Source organism: Panulirus ornatus, chromosome 14, assembly GCF_036320965.1.
Source record: "Panulirus ornatus isolate Po-2019 chromosome 14, ASM3632096v1, whole genome shotgun sequence".
Classification (NCBI taxonomy): Eukaryota; Metazoa; Arthropoda; class Malacostraca; order Decapoda; family Palinuridae; genus Panulirus; species Panulirus ornatus.
Window position 1 is genome coordinate 45,082,421 of NC_092237.1, and position 9,218 is coordinate 45,091,638.

Genomic DNA, 9,218 nt, shown 5'->3' on the forward strand with positions numbered 1-9,218 from the left:
ATGTATTGGAAATGAGATGTTTGAGGACAATATGTGGTGTGAGGTGGTTTGATCGAGTAAGTAATGTAAGGGTAAGAGAGATGTGTGGAAATAAAAAGAGTGTGGTTGAGAGAGCAGAATAGGGTGTTTTGAAATGGTTTGGTCACATGGATCCCTATGATCCACTTTCGCTTCCATAGTTCCATCCGCTGCCAGATCCACTCCCAGATATCTAAAACACTTCACTTCCTCCAGTTTTTCTCCATTCAAACTCACCTCCCAATTGACTTGACCCTCAACCCTACTGTACCTAATAACCTTGCTCTTATTCACATTTACTCTCAGCTTTCTTCTTTCACACACTTTACCAAACTCAGTCACCAGCTTCTGCAGTTTCTCACATGAATCAGCCACCAGCGCTGTATCATCAGCGAACAACAATTGACTCACTTCCCAAGCTCTCTCATCCACAGACTGCATACTTTCCCCTCTTTCCAAAACTCTTGCATTCACCTCCCTAACAACCCCATCCATAAACAAATTAAACAACCATGGAGACATCAAACACCCTTGCCGCAAACCTACATTCACTTTCCTCTCTTCCTACACGTACACATGCCTTACATCCTCGATAAAATCTTTTCACTGCTTCTAACAACTTGCCCCCACACCATATATTCTTAATACCTTCCACAGAGCATCTCTATCAACTCTATCATATGCCTTCTCCAGATCCATAAATGCTACATACAAATCCATTAGCTTTTCTAAGTATTTCTCACATACATTCTTCAAAACAAACACCTGATCCACACATCCTCTACCACTTCTGAAACCACACTGCTCTTCCCCAAACTGATGCTTTGTACATGCCTTCACCCTCTCAATCAATACCCTCCCATATAATTTCCCAAGAATACTCAACAAACTTATACCTCTGTAATTAGAGCACTCACTCTTATCCCCTTTGCCTTTGTACAATGTCACTATGCAAGCATTCCTCCAATCCTCAGCCACCTCACCATGAGTCATACATACATTAAATAACCTTACCAACCAGTCAACAATACAGTCACCCCCTTTCTTAATAAATTCCACTGCAATACCATCCAAACCCGCTGCCTTGCTGGCTTTCATCTTCCGCAAAGCTTTTACTACCTCTTCTCTGTTTACCAAATCATCTTCCCTAACCCTCTCACTTTGCACACCACCTCAACCAAAACACCCTATATCTGCCACTTTATCATTAAACACATTCAACAAACCTTCAAAATACTCACTCCATCTCTTTCTCACATCACCACCACTTGTTATCACCTCCCCATTAGCCCCCTTAACTGAAGTTCCCATTTGCTCCCTTGTCTTACGCACTTTATTTACCTCCTTCCAAAACATCTTTTTATTCTCCCTAAAATTTAATGATACTCTCTTACCCCAACTCTCATTTGCCCTCTTTTTCACCTCTTGCACCTTTCTCTTGACCTTCTGCCTCTTTCTTTTATACATCTCCCACTCATTTGCATTTTCTCCCTGCAAAAATCGTCCAAATGCCTCTCTCTTCTCTTTCACTAATAATCTTACTTCTTCATCCCACCACTCACTACCCTTTCTAATCTGCCCACCTCCCACGCTTCTCATGCCACAAGCATCTTTTGCGCAAGCCACCACTGCTTCCCTAAATACATCCCATTCTTCCCCCCACTCCCCTTACCTCCTTTGTTCTCACCTTTTTCCATTCTGTACTCAGTCTCTCCTGGTACTTCCTCACACAAGCCTCCTTCCCAAGCTCACTTACTCTCACCACTCTCTTCAAACTAACATTCACTCTTCTTTTCTGAAAACCCCTACAAATCTTCACATTCGCCTCCACAAGATATTGATCAGACATCCCTCCAGTTGCACCTCTCAGCACATTTACATCCAAAAGTCTCTCTTTCGCGCGCGCAATCAATTAACACATAATCCAATAACGCTCTCTGGCCATCTCTCCTACTTACATACGTATACTTATGTATATCTCGCTTTTTAAACCGGGTATTCCCAATCACCAGTCCTTTTTCAGCACATAAATCTACAAGCTCTTCACCATTTCCATTTACAACACTGAATACCCCATGCATACCAATTATTCCCTCAACTGCCACATTACTCACCTTTGCATCCAAATCACCCATCACTATAACCTGGCCTTGTGCATCAAAACCACTAACACACTCATTCAGCTGTTCCCAAAACACTTGCCTCTCATGATCTTTCTTCTCATGCCCAGGTGCATATGCACCAATAATCACCCATCTCTCTTCATCAACTTTCAGTTTTACCCATATCAATCTAGAATTTACGTTCTTACACTCTATCACATACTCCCACAACTGTTTCAGGAGTAGTGCTACTCCTTCCCTTGCTCTTGTGCTCTCACTAACTCCCGCTTTATTATATAAATAAATAAATATATATATATATATATATATATATATATATATATATATATATATATATATATATATATATATATAATACCTGGTCGCTGTCTCCCGCTTTAGCGAGGTAGCACAAGGAAACAAACGAAAGAATGGCCCAACCCACCCACATACACATGTTTATACATACACGCCCACACACGCACATATACATACCTATAAATTTTAACGTATACATACACAGACATATACATATATACACATGCACATATTCATACTTGCTGCTTTCATCCATTCCTGTCGCCACCCCACCATATAAAATGGCACCCCCCCCCCTACCCCCGCAGGAGGCAGCGCTAGGAAGACAACAAAGGCCACATTCGTTCTCACTTAGCCTCTAGCTGTCATGTATAATGCACCAAAACCACAGCTCCCTTTCCACATCCAGGCCCCACAAAACTGTCCAAGGTTTACCCCAGACGCTTCACATGCCCTGGTACAATCCAGTGAGAGCATGTCGACCCCGGTATACCACATCGTTCCAATTCACTTTACTCCTTGCACGCCTTTCATCTTCCTGCATGTCCAGTCCCCGATCGCTCAAAATCTTTTTCACTCCATCCTTCCACCTCCAATTTGGTCTCCCACTTCTCGTTCCCTCCACCTCTGACACATATGTCCTCTTTGTCAATCTTTCCTCACTCATTCGCTCCATGTGACCAAACCATTTCAATACATCCTCTTCTGCTCTCTCAACCACACTATTTTTACTACCATACATTCTCTTACCCTTTCATTACTTACTCGATCAAACCACCTCACACCACATATTGTCCTCAAACATCTCATTTCCAACACATCCACCCTCCTCCGCAGAACCCTATCCATAGCCCATGCCTCACAACCATACAACATTGTTGAAACCACTATTCCTTCAAACATACCCATTTCTGCTCTCCGAGATAACGTTCTCGCCTTTCCACACATTCTTCAACGCTCCCAGAACCTTCGCCCCCTCCCCAACCCTGTGACTCATTTCCGCTTCCATGGTTCCGTCCGCTGCTAAATCTACTCCCAGATATCTAAAACACTTCACTTCATCCAGTTTTTCTCCATTTAAACTCACCTCCCAATTAACTTGTCCCTCAACCCTACGGAGCCTAATAACCTTGCTTTTATTCACAGTTACTCTCAGCTTTCCTCTTTCATACACTTTACCAAGCTCAGTCACCAACTTCTGCAGTTTCTCACCCAAATCAGCCACCAGCGCTGTGTCATCTGCGCACAACAACGGACTCGCTTCTCAAGCCCTCTCACCCAAAACAGACTGCATACTTGCCCCTCTCTCCAAAACTCTTGCATTCACCTCCCTAACAACCCCATCCATAAACAAATTAAACAGCCATGGAGACATCACGCACCCCTGCCGCAAACCGACATTCACTGGGAATTAATCACTTTCCTCTCTTCTAACTCGTACACATGCCTTACATCCTTGATAAAAACTTTTCACTGCTTTTAGCAACTTACTTCCCACACCATATATTCTTAATACCTTCCACAGAGCATCTCTATCAACTCTATCATATGCCTTCTCCAGATCTATAAATGCTACATACAAATCCATTTGTTTTTCTAAGTAATTCTCACATACATTCTTCAAAGCAAACACCTGATCTACACATGCTCTACCACTTCTGATACTACACTGCTCTTCCCCAGTCTGATGCTCTGTACATGCCTTTACCCTCTCAATCAATACCCTCCCATATAAGTTCCCAGGGAGACTCAACAAACTCACACCTCTGTAATTTGAACACACCTTTATCCCCTTTGCCTTTGTACAATGGCACTATACATGCATTCCACCAATCCTCAGGCACTTCACCATGAACCATACATACACTGAATATCATCACCAACCAGTCAACAACACAGTAACCAACTTTTTTAATAAATTCCACTGCAATACCATCCAAGCCCGCCGCCTTTCCGGCTTTCATCTTCCGCAAAGCTTTCACTACCTCTTCTCTGTTTAACAAACCTTTCTCCTGGCACTCACTTCCCACACTACCTCGACCAAAACACCCTATATCTGCCACTCTATCATCTAACACATTCTACAAGCCTTCAAAATACTCACTCCATCACCTTCTCACTTCACCACTTCTTGTCATCACCTCCCCATTAGCCCCCTTCACCGATGTTCCTATCTGTTCTCTTGTCTTACGCCCTTTATTTACCTCCTTCCAACACATCTTTTCATTCTCCCTAAAATCTAATGATACTCTCTCATCCCTACTCTCATTTGCCCTCTTTTTCACCTCTTGCACCGTTCTCTTGACCTCCTGCCTCTTTCTTTTACATACATCCCAGTCACTTGCACTACTTCCCCGCAAAAATCGTCCAAACGCCTCTCTCTTCTCTTTAACTAACAATCTTACTTCTTCATCCCACCACTCACTACCCTTTCTAATCTGGAAACCTCCCATCTTTCTCATGCCACAGGCATCTTTTGCGCATGCCATCCCTGCTTCCTTAAATACCTCTCATTCTTCCCCCACTTCCTTTACGTCAGTTGCTCTCACCTTTTTCTATTCTGCACTCAATTTCTCCTGGTACTTCCTCATACAAGTCTTCTTTCCAAGCTTACTTACTCTCACCACACTCTTCACCCCAACATTCTCTCTTCTTTTCTAAGAACCTCTAAATATCTTCACCTTTGCCTTCACATGATGATGATCAGATATCCCTCCAGTTGCCCCTCTCAGCACATTAACATCCAAAAGTCTTTCACACGCCTATCAATTAACACGTAATCCAATAACGCTCTCTGGCCATCTCTCCTACTTACATACGTATACTTACTTATATCTCTTTTTAAACCAGGTATTCCCAATCACGTCCCTTTTCAGCAAACAAATCTTCAAGTTCTTCACCATTTACACTACTACTGAAGCAGGAGTTGTGGGAGTAGGTGGTAGAGTAAGAAAGTAAGTTCTAGATTGATATGGGTAAAACTGAAAGTGGATGGAGAGAGATGGGTGATTATTGGTGCCTATGCACTTGTCATGAGAAGAAAGATCATGAAAGGCAAGTGTTTTGGGAGCAGCTGAGTGAGTGTGTTAGTAGTATTGATGCACGAGACCGGGTTATAGTGATGGGTGATTTGAATGCAAAGGTGAGTAATGTGGCAGTTGAGGATATAATTGGTGTACACGGGGTGTTCAGTGTTGTATATATATATATATATATATATATATATATATATATATATATATATATATATATATATATATATATATATTCTATTTTATTATACTTTGTCGCTATATTTCTGCTTACATGGTTCCATCCGCTGCCTAATCGACTCCCAGATATCTAAAACACTTCACTTCCTCTAGTTTTTCTCCATTTGAACTTACCTCCCAACTGACTTGTCCCTCAACCCTACTGTACCTAACAACCTTGCTCTTATTCACATTTACTCTCAGCTTTCTTCTTTCACACACTTTACCAAACTCAGTCACCCAAATCAGCCACCAGCACTGTATCATCAGCGAACGACTGACTCACTTCCCAAGCCCTCTCATCCACAACAGACTGCATCCTTGCTCCTCTCTCCAAAACTCTTGCATTCACCTCCATAACCCCATCCACAAACAAATTAAACAACCGTGGAGACATCACGCACCCCTACCGCAAACCTACATTCACTGAGAACCAATCACTTTCCTCTCTTCCTACTCGCACACATGCCTTACATCCTCGATTAAACCTTTTCATTGCTTCTAGCAACTTGCCTCCCACACCATATATTCTTAATACCTTCCACAGAGCATCTCTATTAACTCTATCATATGTCTTCTCCAAATCCATAAAATCTACATACAAATCCATTTGTTTTTATATGTATTTCTCACATTCTTCAAAGCAACCACCTGATCCACACATCCTCTACCACTTCTGACACCACACTATTCTTCCCCAATCTGATGCTTTGTACATGCCTTTACCCTCTCAATCAATACCCTCCCATATAATTTCCCAAGAATACTCAACAAACTTATACCTCTGTAATTTGAACACTCACCTTTATCCCCTTTGCCTTTGTACAATGGCACTATGCATGCATTCCGCCAATCTTCAAGGCACTTCATCATGAGCCATACATACACTGAATATCCTTAACAACCAGTCAACAACACAGTCACCCCCTTTTTTAATAAATTCCACTGCAATACCATCCAAACCCGCCGCCTTGACAGCTTTCATCTTCCGCAAAGCTTTCACTACCTCTTCTCTGTTTACCAAATCATTCTCCCTGACCCTCACTTCGCACACCACCTCGACCAAAACACCCTATATCTGCCACTCTATCATCAAACACATTCAACAAACCTTCAAAATACTCACTCCATCTCCTCACATCACCACTACTTGTTATTACCTCCCCATTAGCCCCCTTCACCGATGTTCCAATTTGTTCTCTTGTCTTACGCACTTTATTTATCTCTTTCCAAAACATCTTTTCATATAAACCTTTGGATAGGGGAGAAAGAATATTGCCCACGTATTCCCTGCGCGGCGTAAAGGCGACTAAGAGGGGCGGGAGCGGGTGACTGGAAATCCTCTCTCCGTGTATTACTTTCCAAAAGAAAGAACAAAGCAAGGAGACATATGAGGAATTTTTCCTCTAAGGCTGTCACCTGTCTTTGAAGATAATTCGCGGAGGCTAGTCTATGGGCCCACATACTAGCGGTTAGCATTCCTGCCTCTTGCACAGGGGTCCCGGATTCGATCCTGGCTGTTGGAGGCTTGTATGATATATATATATATATATATATATATATATATATATATATATATATATATATATATATATATATATATATACATATCAAAACTAACACATATACATGTACAAATGTAAACATTCTAGGCAGACGTAAACACACACCCAAAGATTTCTGACCAGATCGACGATGTAGCCTGTGAGTACAATGAGAGAGGCGGGGACAGAACAACCAGAGAACATAACGTGAATCTAATCAAGCAACTTGTTAAGGAAGACGTAAAGACGATCTTTCATGGTGGTACAACAGAAGTGGAGGAATGGATTCAAGTGAATAAGGGCGTGGTCAAGGCAGACAGCACATGGCTTAAAAAGTTGTTTAATGGAGAATGTTCAAGAACTGAGGCGCCATGAGTGTAAAACTCCCTCCTTTTACAGTACACACATTTTAATGACAGAAAAACAAGGACATACATGTAATTCGTTAGCCTTTAATCTCTTACAAGGTACGGCCTTTGAGCACGACGGCACGACCCCTGAGCACAAGGGTACTACCCTTGAGCACAACTTGACGACCCTTAAGTATAACTTCCTGTCTTGTGGACTTACGGATCAGGTGTTAAAGACCACGCCATGGTGAAGAGGCTGTGCTGTTATGCTCAAGGATCCCTCAAACGTGCTGAGGGCCCGAAGGGGTCACAGAGGCATTCAGGATGAGTAACGGACCATGAATGTCACACTATCTCGGTGTAATAACTGTGGGGGTCTGTCGTCAAGCTAAGGAAGCTTATACGTTATTCTTGGTACTGTAAATACACATCTTTTCAAACAAGGAACACGGTTCTTCCAAGAATTATGAAAATAATCCAATGGCGGATAAAGCTGGGCAAGTTGAATGCAACTGCTGTAAATGTTTGGCAACAAACCCTGTTTGCTCTCGATAGAAATGGATCATTTGTTAACCAAAACTCCCCCGTGCTTCGGAGATTCATGACGTCCAAAACTAATTAATAGATTTTGATATATCTTGCGACCACAAGGCCAATATCTCTATATAAACGTCGTGTCCTCTGGAATGGTGTGTATGGAAACCCCACCCTGCTTGGCTTTGCACGGGGGGGTGGGTAGGGGACTGGAGACGTACGGCAACTTGGCTGGCCTACGCCGTGTTGTCTTGCTATTTCAGGTCCAACAAAGCCATTCACAACCCCAACAACACCACAACAAGGTTAAAGTATGTGATTATTACCTTAAAATGTAGACCCATCCAGGATAGAGGACGCGGTAGCGTTGGGTCGCACAGTGTTTATGATGTCGAGTTTGAAACACCACAGCTTGTGTGCTCAGTTACCTGTTACTAATATTGCTCACCTTACACGCTACCATAAGTCTCCCGTGAGTGTGTTCCTCTGTGTCAACCTTCCCATTTCGGTAACTAAGCGACATAGAAGTATATGAGATATACTCCAAAGCAATTACCCGGAGAAAAAGATAAAAGTGGTGAGCTGATAAGACGATCCTGAGGTGTTGCCGTTTGACCCCTAATTTACCTGTGCTAGTTCGAGATTTTGCCTGTAGAGGGCTTCACCTCTATACACCTGTAAAGCGCGAAATATGATATAATAGTAAATCCTCTTTTCTTTACGAAATCATCCAATGGATACGTTTTATTTCCTTTCAATACCACCAGCGGATTACCTGTATATGGCGCGTAACTTGGAATACGTATGTAAATATTGACATACGCCTGGATCCCCTGCCTCTGCCGAGCATTGTAAACGCGCGGCCCGACTATACTTAACCTGTATGTCTACTGCATAACCATAATAACCTGTATCTCCTGTACATCTACGATCTCCTGCATCCACAGTGATGATCAAATTAACCGTAACTCCTGGGCATCAGGGACGTACCTATGAATGCAACTAGTGTGTCTATGCTTCAGTATTGGGATTATTTCTGTTATCTATCACACTAAGGACGCATCTGACGTGCATCTTCATAATCATTCCATCAGAAATATG

The 9,218-nt window shown here is 42.4% G+C and overlaps 1 protein-coding gene across 1 annotated transcript in view; it reads right to left on the minus strand.

The window, feature by feature from the left end:
- pasi1 (pasiflora 1) overlaps positions 1-8,543 on the minus strand; it is a 44,570-nt gene extending 36,027 nt beyond the window's left edge. The window contains exon 1 of the mRNA XM_071669758.1: positions 8,444-8,543. The gene's annotated coding sequence lies outside the window, so the exon portion shown is untranslated. The remainder of the gene's footprint in view (positions 1-8,443) is intronic.
- Positions 8,544-9,218: the final 675 nt, after the last annotated feature.